The sequence below is a fragment of the Cupressus sempervirens genome, chromosome 11 (assembly GCF_028749045.1).
Source record: "Cupressus sempervirens isolate cs-2001-9-10 chromosome 11, ASM2874904v1, whole genome shotgun sequence".
Classification (NCBI taxonomy): domain Eukaryota; kingdom Viridiplantae; phylum Streptophyta; class Pinopsida; order Cupressales; family Cupressaceae; genus Cupressus; species Cupressus sempervirens.
The window spans coordinates 719806951-719832116 of NC_143128.1; positions in this window are offsets into that span (position 1 = coordinate 719806951).

Below are 25166 nucleotides of genomic sequence, written 5' to 3' on the forward strand. Positions count from 1 at the left end.
GGAAACATTGTCAAGAATCTATGGAGGAGATGATAATGCAAAGAGAGCCAAAAGAGAGAGCCTAAGAGGAAAATTTGATGATACAAGGTTGAATTTGGAAATGGAATTGCTAAGATCTATGATTCTCAAGGAAGTCTATTAGGAAAAGGTGATTAGACTAGGAGTAATTTATTTTACCTAGACATGGAAGATGCTTCTTGCCTCATTGTTCAAACTGATGATGTATGGTTATGGCATAAGAGGCTATGTCATGTAAATTTTGACAATCTAATAAGCATCAACAAAATGAAGAAAGTTAGAGGTCTACCAAAGTTGAAGAAACCTGATAACACTATGTGCAAAAAATGCCAACTAGGGAAGATGACCAAGTCAACATTCAAAAGCAAGGCTTATACTTCTAATGAAGTATTAGAGCTAATTCATATTGACTTGTGTGGTCCTATTGAAATGCAAAGCTATAAAGGTGACATATACATAATGCTATTTGTAGATGACTATTCAAGAATGATGACAATCATGTTCTTGAAACTAAAATCAAATGCATTTCAAATGTTCAAGTGGTACTTGGATAGAGTAGAGAAAAAAATTGGAAAAAGCCTAAAATGTCTCAGATCTGATAGAGGAGGTGAATTCACATCAAGAGAATTTGAAGAGTTCTGCAATGAAAAAGGAATCAAAAGGAAAACATCAGCACTTAAGACTCCACCACAGAATGGTATAGCAATTAGAAGGAATAGATCAGTTATTGACTGTGCCAGGACCTTAATGATGGAGAAAAATGTTGCACTCAAGTACTAGAGCGAAGCTGTAAGTACTATAGTCTACACACTCAACAAAGTTCAAGTCAAGAAAGGTACAAATGCAACACCTTTTGTATTATGGTATGGGCATTCTTCTAATGTAAAAAAATTCAAAATATTTGGATGCAAATGATATATATATATATATATATATATATATATATATATATATATATATATATATATAAAGAGTCTAGAAATGGAAAGTTCGATGCAAAGAGTGAGGAAGGCACATTTATTTTTTATTCTACTAGAAGCAAAGCTTATAAGTGCTTGAATGTTAACACTAACAAAGTAGTAGAAAGCACAAATGTGAAATTTAATGAGCTTGCAGAAGTTCAAAGCATTGAAGACACCAAGAAAGTAGAAGAATACAAGACATTTGTATACTTTTATGAAGGAATGCCTAATAAGGGAAAAGTTGCAACTTAGAATGAAAATCAGCAACAAAATCTAGTATCTACCGAGTCACAGATAGTGAATGTCGAACAACAGACACATTCAAAAGCTGAGCTACAAAATGCAAAGAATGTTCATTCAAATTCTGAAGGAAATGAAGAAATATCTGATGAAAATATACATGAAGATTTAGATTCTAAGAGAAACAACATGCAAACAAGGAAAGAACCAATATTGAAAAAATATGTAAGAAGAAATCATCCTGCCGATCAAATTATTGGAAACAAAGAGGCAGGACCAATGACAAGGAACAAACTTAGAAGTGAGACATGTCTACTCAGCAAAATGGAACCAAAAATAGTAAATGAAGCCATAAAATATGGTGACTGGTACAATGCTATGAAAGAAGAAATAGAACAAATAGAGAAGAACAAGACATGGAACTTAGTCTCAAGATGAGCTGACAAGAATGTGATAGGAACCAAGTGGGTGTTTAGAAACAAGTTAGATGAGAATGGTGGAATCAAAAGGAACAAGGAAAGATTAGTTTGTAAAGGGTATGCACAAGAAGAAGGACTAGACTATGGAGAATATTTTGCTCCAATTGCCAGAATGGAAGGAGTAAGGACCTTACTGGCATATGCAACCTTCAAAGGGTTTAAAGTCTATCAAATGGATGTTAAGTCTGCATTTTTGAATGGTATACTTGAAGAGAAAGTCTACATAGAGAAACCAAAAGGATTTGTTGATGAAAATAACAAAAACAAGGTATGCAAATTGCATAAGGCTCTATATGGATTAAAGCAAGCCCCTAGAGCATGGTATGAGAGACTTCACAAGTATCTAGTGCAAATAGGATTTGAAAGAACTGATGATAACATCAACATGTACATCAAATCAGAAGAAGGTAAGGATATTCTTGTATCTGTATTATTTGTGGATGACATAGTTTTTGGAGGAAAGGAAGTACTTTGCAAAATTTTTGCTGACAAAATGAAACATGAGTTTGAGATGTCAATGTTTGGAGAAATCAAGTTCTTTGTTGGATTACAAGTACATCAACTAAAACGTGGTATATTCATGACACAATCAAAGTACATCAAAGAGATACTCAAGACATTTGGATTAGAAGACTCCAAACCAGTCAGAACACCAACGGCAATAGGACATAAGCTATCCAAAAATGGTGAATCAGCTGAAGTCAATCAAACAATGTACAGATCCATGATTGAAAAACTACAATATGTTGTACATAGTAGACCAAACATAGCATTAGCAGTTGGAATAGTGGCTAGATTCTTTGCTAATCCTAGAGAAAATGATCTCATGGCAGTAAAAAGGATAATGAGGTATCTCAAAGGAACTGATGATTTTGGCTTATATCACAAAAAGAATGAGAAGTTTGAGCTCAATGCATACACAGACGTAGATTGGGGAGGCAAAATTGATGTTAGGAAAAGCATAAGTGGAGGAGCATTATTCTTAGGAAGAAGGCTAGTTACTTGGACTAGCAAAAAAAAAAAAAAACATGCACATCTCAGTCCACTGCAGAAGCAAAATATGTGGCAGTAGCAGTCAATTGCACAAACATTGTGCGGCTTAAACATCTATTGAAAGGAATGAAAGAAGAGGTAACCAAACCTGTGATAGTGTATTGTGATAATAAAAGTGCTATAAACATATCTAAGAATCCAGTAATACATGCAAAAACCAAGCATATTGCAATCAAGTATCACTATGTCAGAGAATTGGTGGAAGACAAACAAGTGAAGATGGAGTACATTCACACAAAGGAACAAACTGCAAATATCTTCACTAAACCATTGCCTAAGGATCCTTATGAATATCTTAGAGTAAGGATCCTTATGAATATCTTAGAGGAAAGTTGGGGGTAATGCCCCTAACTAAAGCAATCTAAAGGAACAAAGAAGTTTCCCTACATCAACAGGAATAGATCATTGAAATATCAGAAGAATGATGCAGAGGATGACAACAGGAACAACAATTCTAGATCAGTCACAAGCATGGTGATAGAGGGAGAAAACATGAAGAGGCAAAGCTTATATTTAGCATGTTGAAGATGCTACATCTTTGACATTTATGTCAAAGAGGGAGATTTATGGGAAACTGATCAATGAAAGGTCAGTGGGAGATGTATATGTATGCAAGGAGAGATGACAGAAGGAGATTTAGAAGAGATAAGAATCAACAAGTAGCTATGAAGGATCAGGAATACAAAGTAAGGATGCAGTAGTCTAGAGGGAGAATTAGAACAAAGGATTTAGTTTGTATCAGTTGTATTAGCAAAAGAAGGAGTTATATACCAAGTAGAAAATGTATGTAATTTTAGTGGTAACTAAAATTGATCAGTTTTTTTTCCATCAATGCCAAAGAGGGAGATTGTTGGAAATGATTGAAAAGATCATGAATAATGAAACTGCTAAAGAATGTTTTCAATCATTATTTTGTCATTGATGTCAAACTTTTTACTTGTAGGAATGACAATTTCTTAAGTGATCCAAGTACTATGAATTGGTTGATTGACAAAGAGGTGGCAATCAATAAGATGTAACTAGAGTACCTAGAGAAAGGTTGAAGTTATGATGTTTTAATGAAGTATAAGGATTAGCTAAGCCATTGATGAAATAGTGTATTGATGACATACTCTAAGACACTAAGGATGGACACATTGAGACACATCAAAGATGTAAGGTTTAACTAAGTCATTTTTAAAGCCTAACTAAGTTCATTGGAGAGAGCCAAGCAAGCTAGTTAGAGCTGAGAAAATTCTCTGTTGAAGCTAAGCAAGTTCAACTTTAGTGTGTGCCAAGCAACCTTCAACTGCCCAATGAAGATCAAGTGTCGAGCAAGACACAGGTGCCAAGCAAGATACCGGAGCTGAGTGAAGATCAAGTGCCGAGTCTTCAAGTGTCAAGCAAAGAAAAAATGCTATAGGTCTCAAGCGCTAGTAAAATAATAATAGAAATTGAGTAACAAAGAAGGAGCCAAGCATCAGTAATCCAATGATGCCGAGTTGCTGCATTATTGGTTAAGTCAAAGATTCACTAGATCAGTGATGATAAGTTTGTTACATCAAATTTTGTGAATTAGTTGGCTGATAAGGGTGATGAGTAGATGTCATAGAATTCTATGTAAACCATGCAAACCAATTCAAGGCGAAGGCTGGTGGACTTATCATGAAGCTTCTAGAAGAAACAATTTGGAGGGAAAACAATACCATTTTCTCAATATCAAATTAAGATTTGAGTAGGAAATGAAGAACAAAATGTCTTTATAAGGAGTTACAGGCTAGAGATCAAGTGTGCATGCATGAGAGGGAGTTGGTCTTAAGTGTGGTCATGCAAAGAAGCCAAGAGGAGTAAGAACAGAGCATCAAGGCTTTGAATTGATCAAGTGACCATAGAGAGCATTGACATAACAAGTGGAAGAACTCAAGGAGACAGGTCTTGAAGGGTGAACAAGCTGTCAACACTGCAAGGGAGGAAAGCCAAGCAAAGAAAAGGACTGAAGAGTGATATGAAATCTGCAAGGTTGAAGTTGCAACCTGTATCATGTCAAAACCCTTCTAATACTTTCTTACCATTGTATTAGATATTGAAATCCTACACTACTAGGTTAGCTTAACAACTAGGTGGATAAGCCTTAGGAAAAGGATAAAGAGATCCCTAGGAGAAGGATAAAGAGATCCTCAGGAGAAGGATAAAGAGATCCTTAGGAGAAGGATAAGAGATCCTTAGGAGGAGGATAGGAGATCCTTAAAGAGGGATGAACAATTTTTTTTGAGAAGGTGACTATAAATCCCATGGACTTGTGTGAGCCTAACAGCTCTATGTAAATCCTTTAACAAGGTGACATTCCAAGTTGAATGTTCTTAAGTCCTCTAATAGGGCACACTCTTAACAGGGTGTAGAAATCCTATAATAGGGTCACATTTAACAATGTGTTGTAGCCTTTAACAGGGTAGGCCTTTAATAGGGTAGACCATTAGCAGTGGTTGAAATCAATTGCGCAGTTATTTTATGGGCATCACCCACACCCCAATTTTACCTTCTTATTCCTAGAGGGTTTTTGGGTCATCAAAATCCTTAGTGTTATGGTGTGATGCATGTTTTCTTTCATGGTTATTTAATGTTTAATTGCATGCATGATAATTTTAGTTATGTTCCATTAAGGATTAGAAGAAAAAGTTGTATTGGACATCATTGGACCTTGGATAACTAATTCACCCCCCCTCTTAGTTATTCTAATTAATTCTAACAAGAAATTACCATTATATCATTATTATTACTTGAAATTTGAAATTTGGACCACATTGACCCACATTTAGAAATGTTAGTCTTATTAGAATAAGACATTATTAGTATTAGAATAATACTAATATTTTTTTTCAATAGTCTCATTTCAAGTTAAGATATGCTTTCAAATAAAAGTCAAATAATTACAAAACAATTATTAATGACATATCTTTGTAATCAGTCCACAAATCAGGTGTACACTACCTCAAACCTTGGTGGAAAGATTTCAATGATTTCTATGGTTGTCTATACATGTTTAGAGATACATGATATTCATGGTTTTCTATACACATGCATAAAGTAGATAATCTTAATCCTTATTGGAAAATATAGTGTAGTACCCCTTTCTTGTGGCATATAATTTTACACAGGGCTTAACCTTGCCTCCCTCATAAGTATACTCAACTTTCACAGAATTTCACGGTGAAACTTCTCTTTAATAAATGGAAAAATAAAAATATCATTCTCTTTAATCTTAGTTTTATTGATAAACATATTTTCCTTGTACTCTAAAGCCATCATTTGTTCTAATATTTTTATTAAGATTTTGGTGCAAGAAAGAAAATTTGTACTTTAAGTTGTGTATCTCCAAAAGTTGTTAGATTTTTGGTGTAATGTTGTTTGTGTTTGTACTTGGGTTCCTTCTAACTTAACATTCCTTAATGGGTGTTGACATGGATGCAACCAATCTTCCTAGCAAGACAATCATAGAGATTGTGGGTCTCATTTGTTAGGATTAGAGAGATAGAAATAACAATTACATGAAAATATAGCTAATATCAGAAAAGAATAAAGCACAAAGAAGATAACACAAGACACAAAAATTTAATGTGGTTCACCCAATCCTTTGGCTACGTCCACGAGACAAAAAGTCCAATATTATATTATCTAATGATTTCAACTTGATTACAATACACAACTCATTGTGCCGCAATAAGTTGCTAAATCATCATCACTTAAAATCCCTAACCCTAAGCCTTTTATAAAAGTATTTGTTTGCTTACAAAATTAGGGCTAGAGTCGAATACAACATTTTGACCCTTAGAAAATAGTTGAAAAAATAGCCCCCGACTAGGATACATGAAAAGTGTAGAGTACTTACCTGATTAGTCACCACAAACTAACAATCTCTCACTTGGGGACTAGTCAGGCTCCACACAAAACAACAATCTCCCACTTAGAGACTGATCGTGTAGCAAGACTGCTACCCTGTGAGGCTCCCATTGGATAAACTACCTTAGACTCTATTGTTTGCTTATTTTGTCTAGTCTAGAAGACCAATTGAAGCTAAAAAGAAGTTCAACTACTCCATTGTCACTTCCTTTGTGAACATATCTACCAAATTATTGTTTGTATGTAGCTTTTCAAGTTATTAAAGAATACTTTATCTAAGTCCTCAAGAGTAATACAAGTTTTAAATTACAAGTGTGTTACATTATTTATTAATCATATTAGAATACTTTTCAAGTGCTTTAAAATATTGTACGTAATGATATTAAATTATTTTTAAATGTCTAAGAAGATACTCAATTAAAGATTAATTATTATGAGAAGAGACATAATTACATTAGTAACAAGTTTTGAATGCAATGACATAAGCATGTTTCTAAAAGATTCCTACAATAAATAAATAATCTACAAATTGAATTATTAATTAATAAATAACTCGTGAAAAAGTTTTAAAAATATAACTCTAAGTGAAATGCATTTACTCTTAAGTAAATAAGATGATAATTACCTTATCTTCATTTTACTATATATTAATGTCTTAAATAGCTTATCTAGTAATTTAGATCATGGAAGCTATAAGAGGGCCTAGTCTCTCTAGAGATGACTCATCAAGAAAAAAGAGAAACAAAATGAGCTACAGGTTTCATGTAAGGAGTTTTTGAGAAACTAATCAGAAAGAAGGATCTTCAAATGAACACCATAATTTTATACTAAGAAAATCACCTCAAGCTATAAAGAAAATAATCAAGGAAGGGGCCAGTGAAGAATCCAAAAGGAAAGGTAAGAAAAGTGAGCTTGGAGTTAGAATCAAATTTAAAAAAGAGATTACAGATCCTTATTAATCCTTAGTCTCATGGAGAAAAATAAACCATCTTACACATCAGAAAAGAGAGAAAGGTAACAAATCGAAATAAGAAATTTGAGGAGGGAGGACAAAAACTTCAACCTAATTTGACTAATTTTTCTTAAGCTTAATTTGTTCCTTAGTGTATGATGTTTAACATTTTCCCTCACACACAGTCTTTGACTAAATAAATTATTCAAACCATATCTTGAGATATAAATTCCCCTACAAATTGTACTTTAGAAACCACCTCCACACAATTGGAAGTGTTAAGGAAATATAATCTATAGCCTAGGGAATATATCCAAGTGAAGCTAGAAAATCATAGTACCAAAGGGAAAAACATGTGCATAGATAAAAGTCAACAAGCATGAAGAACCATTGCTCAAGAAACCTTGGAGAAGTGACATCACTAGAAATACAAATGCCCCACACAACCCAAATGAAGTTTATATCACTCACTTCCAACCTTAACACAATCTCTATAGATTATTCTTCATACTTCTAGCTTATAATTTTTCCTCCACAATTCTATTTGATTTTTTTACTATTTGAAGAAAGTGCCCAATTTTATAAGTGGATGAAGATACCTTTTTTTTGGCATCTCAAATTTTTAATTATTAATTTTAAATGATTTAAAATAATATATATCTAAATGATCTATTTAATTTTTTTTTGAAGGTATCAATATTCAATCATTTTAAAACTTTCTTTGGTTCATAATTGTCTCATTTACACCACTATGAGGATCATAAGTATGACATTTTTTAGTGCATAATTACTAGAGCATCCTTAAATAGGTGTCAGGTGACATTAAAGTGGACATTTTAGTTGTTCGACACTTACTAAATTCTATCTGGAGAATCATTACTATCCTAAAGCTATAAAATATATTTTAAAGTTTTTAATAGGTAATGAGTCAAAGACTAGATTTTTTAATTTTTTTTTATTATTAGTTTAAATTAATTAGTATTATGTGTTGAGATTGAGTAGACTCAAACCCAAGACCTCCTAGATAAGAGACTCACAATTTACCATTGTATTGTAGGCTCTCACCTAAAAAATATATATGAAGTATCTTTTAAGTATTTAAGTCACATACAAAGATAACAAAAAAATGGTTGCAATGTAATGTATAATTTAGAATCTATAAGTATGCAAAGTGTTTTGAAAAATTTGAACAATTTAGAGGGGTTGAATTATTTATTCCTACACAATTATTTCAAAAATTCAACTATTGAAAAGTTCTTAACAACCATCAACTGCAACTTAAGATATTCATGCAAAACATCCTAGGTGTAAGGCAAATCTTGCATCACCCAAAAAAAAATTTATGTTTTGTCTTTTCAATAAGGGCTATCTTAGTGAAAAGTTTCTACTTCTAAAAGCTTACTATTTTTAGTTAGCTAGTTGTTTGATTGCAGAATGTTCTAATTCATTCCCCAGAGGTTCATCGCAGGTATATTAGCCTACTAGTAAAGGTCCATTGCAATATTAAGTCTATGTGTGAAAATTTTGGTCAAACCTCAATTGATTAGAGCTTGCACAAGATAGGAATTGTAGAGAACTTCATGGAATTTAAAAAATGAGGTCATAATATTTAGTCAATGCAACAGGCATTGAGCTATCGTCTTTAAAAGTTGTGCCACTTAAAATCAAAGAAAATGAAATTCTATCAAAATTTCTTCTAAATTTTGAAAGTTGTTGGTGCCTACTCTAATGTAATAAAATATGACTATTAATAATATTTTATGGTTGGTTGGCTTCAAGGACTAGGGTTAATATGATGTAGGAGCATCCTGGCCATCACGTTATCCCCCTGTTTCTATTGGTTGCTATCAAGGTACACCAATTACTGAGTGCTAGTAATTTTGTAGTTTAAGCCAAGTTCAAGTTATCCCACATCATGTTAACACTCGGATTCACATGTTATCCCATCTCACCACTGCAATATGTGCCAAGTTTTGTAGTGTGTGCCGAGTTCCGTAATGTGTGCCAAGTGATTCTTCATGTGTCGAGTAACTCTTCATGTGCCAAGAGACTCTTCATGTGTCAAGTTTTCCTGTTTATGCCAAGTGTTAGCATTTTGGACATGATTTTTACATTTTTGGTGCTAACTGACTTGCGAGATTTATTTCAATCACACCATTTATGATGAGATCTTTTCTTTGGATGTGTCCTAACCATTGGTTGGTCAGCCTTATTATTTTGTATTTTCTAGAATGATATGTAAGCCATTTGGAAAGCATAAATAGGGTGTTTTGTCTTAGAGTTAAGCAAGCTTTTTGGGAGGAGGATTTTGGAGTAGTGAATTTGGGAGTAGATGAAGGGAAAATTTTCCTGAGTCTGTGAATAGAGCACTGAATGTGAAGTAGTTTACAATATGATTATGGTGGAGTTATGAGTTTGGATAAGAGCTAGTGGGTGTGGTTTAGAAATAAGGAGGTTGCTTGGTGGCTTGTGAGCACAAGTTAAGATCTTGGAGGTTTCTACCAGATTGTTGTTATGTTACAGATCTAGGCTAGCTGGGATTCATTTTTTTAAGTTGGATCTTGAGGGTGTTGGATACAATTGTTCAATTGTGTGTTTTCTTTGATGTTACACAAATGTCATATTCAGATAGAGTCTACCAAGCTTAATTGGTTAGCAACTAAAATCACAGAGTCTACGAAGCTTAGTTGGTCAGAAAAGCAAAAGACAGAGTCTACCAAGCTTAGATGGTCAGAAAAGTGAATTATAGAGTCTACCGAGTGTTCCTGAATGTTACTCTGTGGAAACAGTTTCTACCGAGCTCACTTAGGCATCGAAGGTTTTTGTGGTAAAAGTCAGTTTCTACCAAGCTCACAAGTTCATCGAAGGAAAGTTAGTGTTTACTGAGTTCACTCAGTCTCCAAATGATTTTGTAGAATTTGTAGTGTTTACTGGGCTTCAGTTGGTTAAAACTAAACATCATTTCTGAAGTAGTGTTTACCGAGTAGGGTCAACCAATGAAGGATTTCATTGTTTCAGGAAATAAAGTTTAATTGTTTCATGTGATGTTTGTAGCCAAATGATGTAATAATTATTGGTAAATGTAACTTGTAAATGAGCCAACTTGATAATCTATATGATATAAATAGAAGGTCAAGTTGTGAATTCAAAAGTATGGATGAATGAATGAGGAGCATGCAAGTGAGTTAATTGTGTGAAGAGGAAAGTGTGAGCGAATTTTGAAGAAGGATCAGATATCCTTGAGGAGAAAAAAAGGTGTACTTGGTCAAAAAGGATCTAGTAAAGCAGAACAAAGATCTGTAACAAAATTTTTTAGTTGCATCTCATTTAGGTCACTTCATTGTTACTTTTTCATCATTGTAGCAGTGATTCCTAAATCTTTTAATAGAGTTGGTTTAACAACCATTTTTTTAAATCCTCTAACAAGGTGGAAAGTTCTATTAAACTTTTCTAAAGTCCTCTAGCAAGGCCACTCCTATCAAGGTGATTAAATCCTCTAACAAAGTCACACCTAACCGTGTGTTTTGTAACCTTTAACAAGGTTGGCTCCTAATAGGGTTCACTTCAGAAGAGTGAAAATTAGTATCTAGTTACTTGGTGATTTTTTCCATATTGGGTTTCCAAGTTAAATATGGTGTCTCTTGTGTTGATGTTATTTCTTTTAGGCATGCATGTTAAATCTTTGTGAATGCTTAAAGATCAGTAATAAGGTAATATACATTTACCAAGTTACAACATTTTTTTTGTGTGGCTACCGAGTGATAGTAGTAACTAAGTTTATAAGACATCTAAGGGATCTAGAGATTTGTTTTTGTTGTAACTGATTCACCCCCCTCTTAATTACTCCATCTATATTTCCAAAAATTGGTATCAAAGATTTTGATGCTTGCAGGAAGGATTTCAAGGATCTAAGCTAAAGATCAGGATATCTTACAAGAGGGAAATTCCAAGGCTTAATAGGGATAAATTTTTAGCATGGCAAGGTCTCATGAGACTCCATCTGGCTTCCATTGGTGATATAGAATTGAAATATCTTGATGAAGAATATGTAACTCCTTCTGGTACACTATCTATCAATGATATTACTGAGAAGAAGACTCATAATACCATGATGATAGATATTGCATCTGCCCTAATCTATGAAGAATTTGATGATGTCAAGGACTACAAAACTGCCTTTGAAATGTGGAACAAGCTGAAAGATATCTATGGAGGTGATGATAATGTGAGAAGAGCCAAAGTAGAAAGTCTAAGAGGACAACTTGATTAGATGAGGATGAGAGAGGATGAAAACATTGCCAGATATGTTGAAAAGACAAAGTAGTTGTCAGGGCAATCAAGGCTTCTGGAGGAGACATTGAGGAAGAAATGGTTGTAAGTAAAGTTCTTAGAACATTACTTCCCATTTATGCAATTAGAGTTTTTGCAATTCAAGAAAGAAGATGTGAAGAAAATCATAAGATAAATTTAGAAGCAATAGTAGGAAGATTGATTGCATTTGAGCTAGATAACTATGACAACAATGTTCCAACTTCCAAGAACATTGAATCAACATTTGAAGCCAAGCTTTCACTCAAAGAAAAGGGAAAGAAGATAAAGGAATATTAGTTAGAAAGTGAAGAAGAATTAGAATAGAGTTCTGATAGTGATCTTGAGGTGGTTAAAGCTCTTCTAGCAAAGAAATATTCTAGAGGCAAAGGGAAATACAAAGGTAAAGTTCCTCTAATTTATTTTTCATGTGAGGAAATTGGACATATTGCTACTAGGTGTCCAAATAAGAAAAATAAATATGAGAAGAAAGGTCACAAGTGCAATGGAAAGAAAGATTTCAAATCATTCAAGAAAAAAGGTAAGAAAACATGTTTCATGGCTAAGGATTCTAATAATTGTGATGATGGTGAAGATGAAATTGTTTACATTGCTGTAAAAGATGAATTTGATAATGATGAGGAAGATTAAATGAAACTTATCTATCATGTGAGAAAAAATGATACATGGAACATGGATAGTGGTTTCTCTCATCGTATGACTAGTGACAAAACAAAGTTTGAATATTTTGAAGACTATGATGGTGGTACTGTGAGATTTGGTAAAAATGAACCTTGCTACATGAAAGGAAGAGGAAGAATCTCACTAACCAAAGAGCTTGCATGTGATAATGCCTATTGGGTTGAAGGACTAAAACACAATCTGTTGAGTGTGGCACAACTAATCAATATTGGATTCAAAGTGGAATTCATGCATGGAAAAGTAAGACTGCTGGATGACAAAGGAAAGTTGATTGGATCAGGCATACAAACAAAAGGTAACTTGTTCTATCTTGAACTTGGTGAATGTTCATGCTTTATTGATCAAGTTTAAGAAGGTTGGTTATGGAACATAAGGTTATGTCATGTGAACTTTGATAATCTGGTGAAAATAAGAAAATTCAGGAAAGTAAGAGGCATTCTTAGTATAAAGAAACTTGATGTTGGTCTATGCAAGAATTGTTAGATTGGTAGGATGGGAAAGACTAGCTTTAAAAGTAAGAACTATTAGGCTAAAAAAGTTTTAGAAATTGTACATACTAATTTGTGTGGACCTATTAGAATTGAAAGCTATACGAGGGAAAAATTCTTCATATTTTTGTTGATGATTACTCTAGAATGATGACTATCATATATTTGAGAGAGCAATTAGAAGCATTTGATAAGTTCAAATGGTATTTGGCTAGAGTAGAGAAGGAAACATGGAAAAGACTAAAATGTTTGAGGTCAAATAGAGGTGGTGAATTCATCTACCATGAGTTCAATAAATTTTGCATTAAAAGAGGAATCAAAAGACATGTATTAGCACTTGGAACTCCTTAGTAGAATGGAATAACTAAGAAAAGGAATAGATCTATCATGGATTGTGCAAGAACTTTAATGATTGAAAAGAACATTACTATCAAATACTAGAAGGAACCTATCAGCACTATAGTTGATACGTTGAACCGAGTACAGCTGAAGAAAGACTCATTCAAAACCCCCTATGAGTTATAGTATGGCTATAAACCTAATGTAAATTACCTAAAATTATTTAGAAGTAAATGTTATATTTTGACAGAATCTAGAAAAGCTAAATTTGATGTGAAGGGTGATGAAGGAATATTTTTGGGATATTCTTGCAAGAGTAAAGCATATAGATGTTTGAATTTGTCTTTTCACAAAGTCATAGAAAGTGCACATGTGAAAGTTGATGAGTTTGCAGAAAAGACTGAAGAAGAAAGCAAAAAGGAATGAGAATATTACAAGAGATTTATTTTCATTGAACCTGATACAGTGCCAGATACATCTTTCAATCAAGAAACTTCTACTCCCAAGTCTTCAGTCACTGAGTTGCAAGAAGTTCAAATTGAGTTATAGGAACCTGAGTCACATTCAGATGCTACTGAGCCAATGCCTACCGAGTCTAAAGAACCCGAGTAGCAGACAGGGTAGCCAAAACTTGAAGTTGAAATACAAGAGGATGACAATGCAATTCATTAAAAAGGCAAGGAACCTATATTAGCCAAGTATGTAAGGAGACATCATGCTCTAGATCAAATCATTGGAAACAAATCTAAAGGTACTATGCCAAAAAGTAAGCTAAAAGGTACTTGTTTACTTGCTGATTTTGAACCTAGAAATGTCAAAGATGCATTAGAAAATGAAAGTTGGATTGAGGCTATGAATGAAGAGATAGAGCAAATAGAGAAGAACAAAACATGGACTCTTGTACCTAGGTTTAAAGATAAAAATGTGATTAGAATTAATTGAGTATTCAAAAATAAGTTCAATGAAGATGGTAAGCACTAGTACATTTGGGTTCACAGCTTGCCAAGTTCACCTACATGAAAATAACCTATTGAACGGAAACCAAAGAAGGAAGAGGCAGAGCTTGGAAAAACTAAACAGACTGAGTGAGAAGATATTGCAAACAAAGAAAAATGTATTGCTGTACAATATACCTTGAAAATGAATTATGAAATACAATGAGAGAGCCTGAATATAAAGCCCTCAAGGAAGCTTTTAGAACAAGCTAGAAAGTGCTAGAAGATAAGGTTGACAACTAACCATATGTCCACAAAAGGTGAGATATCCTCAAATAAGGTGAGATGATAATTATGACTTTAAATAGGAACAAAATCCCATGTTGTCAACAACTCATCAACTAAAACTATTAAATAAATGCATTAACCTAAGTAAACTTAAGTAAAAGAATAAATAATTAATAAATAATTATTTACTCTGACACCTTACCTTAAGTGCAACTTAGGGGAATGCCTAAGCTCACAAAAACCAAGATGAAATGTAGAATGGGTCCTAGCAATGAGGTCATGTTAGGTACCCATGTACAATGCAAAGAAATGCAACCTTTGAAAATGGGGAAAGAGAGAAAATCACATGGGAAAAACCCTCCACCAAAAAGAGGTAAGAAAACTTAATGAAGGACTGAAGAAGCCTCCAACTATAGGAATGTCCCAAAATAGGAACAAAGAGTGATCATGAAGAGCATCACTAAACCATTAGGAAGCTGCAAATTCTTTCATTAGAAAGAAACTGCTGATCTGAAGAACCTCCATGGAAGAAGAAGGCATAAATCAAGCGTGTCTATATGGTAGATGATCCATCTCACCGAAATACATAGGTAGCTAGCCACTACAATCACCTAGTATATAGGATCAACCACTAAAAACATAGTTCATAATATCAAACCATCGAACCAAGGAAGCATTAGAACAAAAAAAAACCACCCTAATGTAAATGGGGTGAGATGACAAGCAACTTAAAAGGTGGGCTAAAATCCTTTGCAGAAAGAACCAAGAATGACGAGAGAGTTGAAGAGGTACAAACACTTATAAAGGTATGGTCATTGACACTACATGAGGCAAAAAAAGAAGAGGGCAAAAAAGCAGCAAACAACTATCCCCCCATGGTGCTTTATAAAATAGTGCTCGTACAACTATCTCAAAACAACGTTCATGAAACTAAAATGAAATACTAGTAGTTTATCTCAATGTGTTTGCATAAAGATGCTTACAAATGATAGCTATAATGATTAGGAAAGGAAAAAAGCTTATATAAAAGATAGTATAGCCAAAAAAAAAAGATCCCATGCCATGAAAATGATCCTCGAACTTGGAACACCCAAGATATCCACCATAGAAAAAAAATGCCAAAATACATGATAGAAAGAGCATGGGGTAGAATTTAAAGGAAATGACAACATTTTTGATAAGTAGACAAAACTAGCTTTCCAAAATTATAATATTTTCAAAAAATAGAGATGGGATGCAAAAGATATGTTTGCTAGAATGAAAAGGTAAACTTTAGACTTTGACTACAAAAATGAGCTAAAAACTACATCAAAACCTAAAAATACCTACACCAATGTCTCCATCTCAGAACCAGCTTTCTAGCGCTTCTTTCAGATTGAAAAAATACCTTTGTATGCTCAAGTTATGGCCAAAAAACTACAAGTAGGTCAAAAAGGACCCTAAAGACCTTGCAGGTGTGATGATGTGGTGTTGACATCATTCTGATGTCAGCAAGTCATTGTATTAAAATTGATGGCATTGTAGATATTCCAACAAAAAAAGAGGCCATGTGGCATCCACGTGGCAAGATGTTGATGTGGCTAGGTGACATGACAGTGGCCACATGGAACCCGCGCCACATGTCACTTAGAGATTGGTCCAACTATGATGGAACTCCAACTATGCAACAGGTGCTAGAAGGGTTGTAGAAGGATGATGGTCACTGGTGGTGATGGCCACAATGGTGGCAGAGGCTGGCAGTGCCACGGGCCATAATGGCTAGAGGGAGGCTCGATGGTAGTGACTAGGCTGTGGTGTCACCGCGGTGGTGCTATGGTGGCACAACTGACTGCAGTAGCTCCAAGGCCAGGTGCAAGCTATGAGGGGGTGGTGTTATGGTAGAGTTCTAGTGGTTGCTAGGCAGTGGTGCCAAAATCAATTTTTTTTTCATACAAAAATCATCTGTATAGGTCTGTACAGCATCCTGAACAAAAAAAATTTGCCTCCCAGATCAAATTTCTCCAAAATAGACAAATTTTATATGGATCCTAACTGTAATAGGTCTTCTAAACTAAATGGTAGTATTTTTTAGGCCCAAAGTGCTTTGAAAAATTTCTCTTCCCCTGATTGAAGAAAAATGCACAAACAAACTAGGGTTTGTGTCTTCGAATCGCAACTTCAAAAATCCTTCAATGAGGAAGCAACAGGGAGGCTCTGATACCATGTAAAATTTGATGGAATCCAACTTCATAGCTCACCAAGAGCACCTACATGCAAAAAACCTGTTAAAGGGAAACCAAAGAAGGTAGAGGTGGAGCTTGGAAAAACTAAATGGACTAAGAGAGAAGATATTGCAAACAAAGAAAAATGTATTGCTATACAATATGCATTGAATATGAGTTATAAAATAAAATGATAAAGCAAAAATATAAATGCCTCAAGCAAGCTTGTAGAACAAGCTAGAAAGTTCTAGAAAATAAGGTTGACAACTAAGCATATGTCCATAAAAGGTGGGATATCCTCGAACAAGGTGAGAGGATAAGTATGACTTTAAATAAGAACAAACTCTCATGTCATAAAAAACTCATCAACTAAAACTATTAAATAAATAAATTAACCTAAGTAAACTTAAGTAAAAAAATAATAATTATTTACTCTAACAATGATCTTGGAGGAACTTAATTTGTAAAGATGGTTCGTGGTAGAGGAAATGCTGATAATGCTATATTGGATCAATTGAAACAAATTGTAGTAGGATTAGATGTTGTGGAGATAGCCTAGAGGAGAGGAGCACATATTGATGATGTAAGTGATGATGAAGTAGCTGTATCAAACCATAATCTATAACTTGAAGAAGATCAAGATGAGAAAAGATTTTTGAGAGTATTGTCTAGGGAAAATTCAAAGCCTACTGTAGAAGTTGTTACTTATGATAGAAAATTGGATACCAATGTTGTGTTAGATTGAATCTCAAATATGGACAAATTCTTTGAGTATGAAAACACTCCTAATAATAAGAAGGTGAAGATTGTAGTTACTAGGTTGAAAGGTCATGCTTCACCATGGTGGGAGAATTTGCAAACTAATAGAGAAAGGAGAGGAAAGGAGAAGATCAAAACTTGGCCAAAGATGGTGAATAAGGTAAAGAAAAAATTCCTTCCTATTGATTACCAAGTTAGCTTGTTAAGATAGATGCAAAATTTAAATTAAAAGGACATGACTGTGAAAGAGTATACTAAGGAATTCTATAGATTGGACATCAAATCTGGACATGTATATGATGATGCTGAGAAAATTTCAAGGTACATAAATGGATTGAGATCTAGAATTCAAGATGAAATAATTTTTGTGAAGTTGGAAAGTGTGGAAGAAGCATATCAATATGCCTTGAAAGTTGAGGAGATCTTGACAAAGAAGCATGAACAAAGACAAAGAGGTAGAGGTGGTAGATTCTAGAGAGGTAGAGGTAGATCTTATTGAGAAGGTGGCAGATCTGATAGTTCTATGAGTGATAAAGGAAAATCTAAATGGAAAAATGATGACAAAGACAAGACTAAGTGGAAAGGTGGTAATTCATACCAAGGAGGTATTGGATCTTATCGAGGAAGATGTAATACTTATTCTAGAGGTAATATTTGTGGTAATTGTTTCAGATGTGGTAAAGAAGGAAATAAATCTTTTGAATGTAGATATTTTGAAAGTGGAAAAAATAATAGAAATGTTGTGATTCAAGGAAACATTGGGAGTTCACCAAATGGACCTGAGGCTAGAGAAAATTTGATGGTGAGAACAACCTTATGTAATAAGGGAAGTGATGAGGAACATATCCTTAGAAGAAGTCTTTTCAAGACTAAATGTAAAATGGATTGAAAATGTTGTAAGGTAATCATTGATAGTGGAAGTTCTAAAAATTTGGTATCAGAAGAGTTGGTTACAAATTTGTAGTTGTAGAGGCTAAAACATCCCAAAACCTATCATGTTACATGGATCAAAGATGAGCATAAGATATTAGTAAGTGAACAATGTGTTGTGAAGTTCAAAATTGGACAGCACTTTGATTAAGTCTTGTGTGATAATATACCCATGGATTGTTCTCATATTTTGTTGGGTAGACCTTGGCAATATGATAGGTATGTTGCGCATGATGGAAGATTGAATCAATATACTCTTTGGCTAAATGGTAAGAAACAAATATTGCTACCTTTGTTTGAAAGTCCGGATGAGGTCATTCGTACTACAATAAAAGTTTGCATGGTTAATGGAAAGTAATTTGAAAAGGAAGTAAAGAGAATCAAGTTTTTTTGCTATAGTTCCTAGAGGGCTGAGTGTTGGTAGTAATGACCAAGCATCAAAAGTTGGTAATGAAAAAGTGACAATAGATAGTGGTGGCTGAGTACCAAAAGAGATTGCAAAATTATTGAATGAGTACAAAGATATTGTTGCTACAAATATTCTGGATGGTTTACCTCCAGTAAGAAGTATAATTCATTGTATGGATCTAATTCCTAGAGCTATTCTGCCAAACAAAGCACCATATAGATTGACAAGTTGGTTACAAAGTTGTAGTTGTAGAGGTTGAAACATCCCAAAACCTATCATGTTACATGGATCAAAGATGAGCATAAGATATTAGTAAGTGAACAATGTGTTGTGAAGTTCAAAATTAGACATTACTTTGATGAAATCTTGTGTGATAATATACCCATGGATTGTTCTCATATTTTTTTGGGTAGACCTTGGCAGTATGATAGGTATGTTGTGCATGATGGAAGATTGAATCAATATACTCTTTGGCTAAATGGTAAGAAACAAATATTGCTACCTTTGATTGAAAGTCCAGATGAGGTCATTTGTTCTGTAATAAAAGTTTGCATGGTTAATGGAAAGTAATTTGAAAAGGAAGTAAAGAAGAATCAAGTTTTTTTTCTATGGTTCCTAGAGGACTGAGTAATGGTAGTAATGACCAAGCATCAGAAGTTGGTAATGACAGAGTGAAAATAGATAGTGGTGGCTAAGTACCAAAAGAAATTGCAAAATTATTGAATGAGTACAAAGATATTGTTGCTACAAATATTCTAGATGGTTTACCTCCAGTAAGAAGTATAAGTCATTTTATGGATCTAATTCTTAGAGCTAGTTTTCCAAACAAAGCACCATATAGATTGACACCTATAGAGAACGAAGAACTTAACAGACAAGTGCATGAGTTGTTGTAGAAAGGTTTGATCAGAGAAAGTTTGAGCCCATGTGTTATACCTATTGTATAAGCACCTAAAAAGAATGAAGAATGGAGAATGTGTACTCATTTTACAGCTATTAATAAGGTCACAGTAAAATATAGGTGTCCTATACTGAGGATGGATGACATAATGGATTTTTTGAGTGGAGCAAAGTATTTTACCAAGATTAATTTGAAGAGTGTCTATTATCAGATTAGAATCAAAGAAGGTGATGGGTGGAAAACTACTTTCAAGACAAAAGATGGTTTGTATGAATGGTTGGTTATGCCTTTTGGTTTGACTAATGCACCTAGTACTTTCATGAGGTTGATGAAAAAAGTTTTAAAAAGATTCTTGGGTAAGTTTGTGATTTTTTATTTGGATGACATTCTAATATTTAGTAAGACTAAGGAAGAACATCTTGAGCATGTTAGACAATTATTACAGAGATTGAAAGAGGAAAGGTTGCTAATTAATCTAAAAACATGTTCTTTTATGCAAGAGGAGATTGTGTATTTGGGATTTTTTATTTAAGTTGATGTTTTGAGAATGGATCCAGAGAAGGTTAAAGCAATATTGGAATGGCCTACACCTGAGAATGTGGGTGAGGCAAGATCATTCCATGGTTTGGATAGTTTTTACAGAAAGTTTATAAAGAATTTCATTGTTGTTTGTAATGCTATGGCTGAGACAATTAGGGGAGATAAAAAGGAATTCAAGTGGACACATGGAGCTGATAAGAGTTTTGAGACTTTAAAACAAAAAGTTGTTGAATTACCTATTTTGGCTTTGTCTGATTTCAATTAGGTATTTCAAGTTGAATGTGATGCAATTGGTAGTGCAATAGGAGCTGTATTAAATCAAGAAGGTAAACCTGTTGTTTTCTTTAGTAAAAAGTTGAATGATGCTAAAGGGAAATATTCTATGTATGATCAAGAATTTTATGTTATTGTTCAAGCATTGAAGAAGTGGAGACATTAGTTGATTCCTAAGGAGTTTGTGTTGTATACTAATCATAAAATTTTACAATACTTGGAAAGTCAACATAAATTGAATCAAAGATATATGAAGTGGGTTGAGTATTTGTAGAATTTTACATTTGTGATTAAGCATAATAGTGTAGTTCCTAATAGAGTTGTTGATGCATTGAGTAAAAGATATTATTTGTTGACTCAAATGAAGGTCAAATTTCTTAGTTTTGATGAAATGAAAGAGTTGCATGCTGTTGATCCTAATTTTTCTAAGGCGTGGAGAGTACAGAGTACCAAATCTGATGAATCACATAAGTATGATGAGTATTTCATTCAAGAAGGTATATTGTTCAAAGATATTGAATTGTGTATTCATAGATGTTCTATGAGGTTGAATCTAGTTAAGGAAAAGCATAGTAGTGGATTGCGTAGACATTTTGGAATTGATAAGACATTGAGTTCGCTAAAAGAGAAGTATTATTAGCCACAAATGTATAAGGATGTTTAGAAATTTATAAAGAGTTGTAGAGTTTGTCAAGTTGCAAAAGGAGTGAGTCAAAATACTAGTTTGTATACACATATTACTATTCCTGAGAAATCTTGAGTGACATCAGTATGAATTTTGTTCTTGGATTACCTAAGACAATGAACTGGTATGATTCCATATTTGTTGTAGTGGACAAATTTTCTAAGATGGCTCATTTCATACCATGTAAGAAGACATTAGATGCTGAGTATGTTGTTGAACTTTCCTTTAAAGAGATTGTGAGATTGCATGGATTAATAGGAAGTATTATTTCTTACAAAGATAGTAAGTTTGTTGGTTATTTTTGGAAAACTTTGTGAAAGAAGATGGGTACTGAGCAGAAGTTTAGTTCTACATTCCATCTATAAATAGATAGATAGATAGAGGTTGTGAATAGAAGCTTGGGTAATTTGCTGAGATGTTTAGTTGGGAATAAACCAAGTAATTGGGAGATGGTATTAGCACAAGTTGAATTTGCATATAATAATTTTGTGAATAGGAGTATAGGGAAGACACCTTTTGAGATCGTTACTAGAATGAAGCCTAGACGAGTATCAAATTTGAGAGATATTGGTGGTGAAGAAAAGAGAAGTCTTGTAGGAGAAGAATTTGTTGGTTTTATTGAGTAGTTACATAAGGAATTGAAGTTGAGGATAGAACAAAGTAATTAGAAGTACAAGGAGAATGTTGATCAGTCTAGGAGACATCATGATTTTCAAGTTGGTAATGAGGTGATGGTTCATCTAAAGAAAGGAAAATTTCTAGTTGGAACATACAGTAAGATAAAGATGAAGAAGTTTTGACCTTGTAATATCTTGAAGAAGTTTGATAGTGGAAATACTTATGAAATTGAGTTACCTGATGACATGGATATATCTCCTATATTCAATGTTGTTGACTTATACAAGTATCATGAGTCAAATGATGAAATTATTGTGTCAGAGGACTATCCTAAGAAGTAGATTGAAGAAGTTGAATAGATATTGGATTAGAGAGTTGGTAAGAGAACAAGGAGAAAATATTATTATGAATATCTGGTGAAGTGGAAGAATAGACCTATGGAAGATGCTTCATGGATTTCTCAATTTGAGTTAGATTCAGCTCAAATTGTGAAATCTAAATAATTCAAGAGAATCAATTCTTCCAATCCTAGTTGTATAATGTAGGAGCATCCTAGGTTGTACTGTTATCTTGCATGTTTTCAAAATTTTCACAGTGTTGCTGAAATTGTGTTTTGCTGAATCTATATTTTGCTAAAACTGTGTTTTCTAGTTTCTAGGTGCACTTTGCAAACCAATTATCTAATTTTGTAAAATGAATGAAAGGATGCACTTTTCAAGGATAGAAGAGGGCACAGATTACTTCCTTTTATCAAAGGTACAAGTTCTAATTTCTCATAGGTTGGGAGATATGGCAATTCTCCCATAGTATTGATTTTTGGTAGTTCTATGCAATAGTTTTCGATGCTTGTCTTTTGGGATGGATGCGCACTTATCCTTAGTGAATTAGCCTTTGGGAACTTACAAGCTTGTAGAGGACCTAAAATAATACCTACAGTTTGAAGCATGAGTTCTAATTCAATTGGAGCTAGGATATATCTCATTTTTTCTCAAACATCAATTTCTAAACATTTAATTCTTGATGCAGGGTGACTTGTGGCTCTTCAAGTATTTAATGCTAGGTTTATTTTCATGATGGGTATTTAATATTTACTAAGAGTTGATTTTTTCTAGAAATATTTGTAAGCCATTTTGGCTAGTATAAATAGAGTGTTTAGGCCTAGATCTAGAGCAATTTTTAGAGATGATTTCAGAGCAGAAATGGAAAGTGTGAATTTGAAGTTGGATCTTTGATTTGAATGTATTTTGTATCTAGCCGTAACCTAGAAGGCCTTACAAATGGGAATGTATGATGATATTTTCATGAATCAATAAAAAATATTGTTCTCTCTCCATGGTGTTGTTCTCTTTTGTGTTTTTTTCCGTTGTGTTAAATCATACATGGTGATTTGGGTAGCTAAGAATGTCATTGGCCTTAGTTAATCCTGAGATACCCTATGTCATGTACATTTTCATATATATTTCAATTTTCAATTATAGCTTCTCCTAGGTTAATGAAATTCCTAAATTAGGACCCATTTAAACACATATTTATGAACTAATTTCAAGGAACATATAGAAAATTATGATAGATACCTAATGGTGTTTGATTTCATATATTTTTCCCCTAAGCCATTCTTTTGGGGACCTGTTCGACATTAATGATAGATCTTGATGTTTGATTATATGCTTTATCCTTAATCCATCATATTATGACCCCTATAAACATGCATCCATTTAAGCCAATTCTTTTAGCATCCCTTTCAACATTATTATTTGTTAAACATTCTATTTTACATTTCACTACTTAAACGATCCTATAATGGCCCCTTTATACATGCATGTAACACATATATGAACTATCTATATGATCTAGTTTAGAAAATTATGATGGATTAAGGTTTGATTAAATAGGTTACCCCATTTTAAGATATTTAATTAGAACCCCTTACATTAAATTATGATCTAGCTTGATAAATGTTCATTTTTAGATCATCCCTTTAAGTAATCCTATTAAGACCCCTTCAGATATCCACGTGCACATATAAACTGGAGATCATCATGACTAGTTTGGAAAATTATGATCTAGACTAATGTTTGATTTTAGTTTTAACATCAAGACCTATTTCAACATTATGATAGAAATTTAATTTATATTTTTAGATTTTCCCCTTAAGACATCCTATTAGGACCCCTTTATTAATGTATGTACATAATATGTCTACATTTATTTTATGTTTAGGACTTAAATATGTGCATGTTCATTTCATGTATGTATAGGAATTATATGACCATTGGTTCATTTAATTTTTATATAAATGATCTATGTGTATGTTCATTTCAAGTTTAGGAAGTTTATGTATGTACATGCATACATATGTTCATTTAATGTTTAGGAATTATATGTATGCATGCTCATTTCATGTTCTTAAATATAAATTTGATAATGTATGTGTATGTTCATTTACATATCCTAATTTAAACATGCAAATATATTCATTTTATTTTTAAAGGATATTTCATAATTGTATGTCCATTTTGAATGTTTAGGTCTTATATATGTGTATCTGAACATTTCACATGTATATGACTTAATTGTGTACGCTCTTTTCAGGTTTAGGACTTATAGATATATAAACATGTTGTTATCTAGTTTTTTAAATGTCATTTTAATAAAATTTAGGTACACACATATGCATACACATATAAAAATTTACATACTAGAGCTCAACACATGGTAAATCTGTTGACATTATGGTCAAGTTTGTTTATTATTGGCTCACACTTAGTCAAATGGTTAGCATCTACCAAGCTTATCTTGTAGTTTACAATTTTAACCAAGTTCTATAGTTGCTACCAAGTTCCAAACTTATTATTCAGTTCATACCAAGCTCACAATGTAAGTGTTGACCAAGCCATGTAATGTTATCCAAGTGATTTAGTTTGTATGTTGAATTCATTGAGTCACCAGTGTTGACTGAGTTTAGACTAATTGGAAGTGATTAGTATGAACTGAGATTCTACATCTACCGAGAGCATGATGATGTTGATTGTTGATAATAATTGTCGAGTATCAGAACTGTTGACATTATAGTCAAGTTTGTTATTAGTGACACACACTTACTCAATTAGTTAGTATCTACCAAGCATATTATATAGTTGACAAAGTTAATCAAGCATTTGAGACTCTATAGAGTTCTACAGTTTCTACTGAGTTCAAGGGACAATATTT